We start from the raw sequence: 2,103 nt of genomic DNA on the forward strand, positions 1-2,103 counted from the left end.
CAGTTCGATCTCCAATGCAGGACATGTGGGAGGCAGCCAATCAATGATTCTCTCTCATCATTGATGTTTTTCTCTCTCTCTCCCTTCCTCTCTGAAATCAATAAAAATCCTACATAATAGCCGAAACCGGTTTGGCTCAGTGGATAGAGCGTCGGCCTGCGGACTGAAAGGTCCCAGGTTCGATTCCGGTCAAGGGCATGTACCTGGGTTGCGGGCACATCCCCAGTGGGAGATGTGCAGGAGGCAGCTGACAGCTGATCGATGTTTCTCTCTCATTGATGTTTCTAACTCTCTATCCCTCTCCCTTCCTCTCTGTAAAAAATCAATAAAATATATTTTTTAAAAAATCCTACATAATAAAAGCCTAATATGCTAAGTATCCAGTCATCCATTCAACCAATCAAAGCATAATATGCTAATGATATGCTAAAGCCACTCAACCACTCACTATGACGTGCACTGACCACCAGGGGGCAGTGAACTGGTCAACCAGTCGCTATGATGTGCACTGACCACCAGGGGGCAGACGCTCCAACCAGTAGGCTAGCTTGCTGCTGGGGTCTGGCTGATTGGGACTGGGCAAGATGGGCCAGACACGACCTGGAGCCCTCCTACGGTCCCTCCCGGCTAGCCAACCTCCTGTGTCCCTCCCCAGCCCCGATCGTGCACCGGTGGGGTCCCAAGGCCTGACCTGCAACCTCTCACAATCCAGGACCCCTGGAGAGCCGGTTTTGGCCCGATCCCGCAGGCATAAAAAGCTAATATGCAAATCGACGGAACAGCAGAACAACTGATTGCTATTACATGCACTGACCATCAGGGGGCAGACGCTCAACATAGGAGCTGGCCCCTAGTGGTCAGTGCACTCCCACAGGGTGAGTGCTGCTCAGCCAGAAGCTGGGCTCATGGCTTGCGAGCGCAGTGGGGGTGGGGGTGGGGGGTGGCAGGAGCCTCTCCCGCCTCCAGGGCAGCACTAAGGATGTCTGACTGCCCAGGGAGCAGGCCTAAACCATCAGTCAGACATCCCCCAAGGGCTCCCAGACTGCGAGAGGGTTCAGCCTGGGCAGGGCCCTCCCACCCAGTGCACAAATTTCATGCACCACGCCTCTAGTAGAAAAAAATAAAAAGACCTAGAAACAAACTTACTGAGAGGCTTCCTGGAAGTGAGGCACCAAGGCCAGCCAGGCGATTTTAGCTTTTTGAAGAGATAAAAAGGTGATAGGAGAGCCCTAGACGGTTTGGCTCAGTGGATAGAGCATTGGCCTGCAGACCAAAGGGTCCCTGGTTCGATTCCAGTTAGGGGCAAGTACCTTGGTTGCAGGCTCCTTCCAGGACCAAGCCCTGGTTGGGGCTCATGCAGGAGACAACCAATGATGTGTTTCTCTCACATCAGTATCTCTCTCTGTCTTTCCCTCTCTCTCTTCCACTCTCTCTAAAAATCAATGGAAAAGTATCCTTGGGTGAGGATTAAAAAAAAAAAAAAATGGTGTTGGAGAATTGGAGCACCTGGGTGTCATGATATGGCTTGTTTCAAGAGGATCACTGGGGCCGCTGTGCTTAGAATACCTGAAGAGCAAAGGAAGGGACTAGAGAACTCCACAGCGGTAACCTTGGCCAGAGATGGTGGCTCCCACACAATTACGAGTTTGACAGGAAAGGAGTTTAAGGGGAGGTCTGGGCTGGGGGCTAACAGTTGGAACTCAAAAGGTATCTAATCACGGAGATGGCGTTTCCTCTATCACTAACTTACTAGTCGTGAACTCGAGTAAACTACTTCTAGGTTCTGAGCCTCAGTTTCCCTACCAGCGAAATGGGGAACATCGCAGGGCCTTCATGAGAACGAAATGGTAAGTGTCCAAGGCTGACCGTGTGCAGAGTGAGACCCCTGCGCCAAGGCCTGCGCGAGGCGTCCGGAAAGGAGGGAGCCGCCGCACACTTGTTGACCGACTTCCGCGTCAGCAGCGGAGGATCCGAGAGCCCAAGCAGTTACCAGGCAAAAGAACCGCCAGGGCGGGAACCGCAGCGCGGTTCGCGGCTCCCAACCTCGCGAGATTTGTTAGCCGGGCAAAGTCACCCGTCCGGCCACATCTCGCGAGGCCGAGG

Source organism: Myotis yumanensis, unplaced genomic scaffold (genome assembly GCF_028538775.1).
Source record: "Myotis yumanensis isolate MYYU_CA2020_CCGP unplaced genomic scaffold, mMyoYum1.0.hap1 SCAF_5, whole genome shotgun sequence".
NCBI lineage: Eukaryota > Metazoa > Chordata > Mammalia > Chiroptera > Vespertilionidae > Myotis > Myotis yumanensis.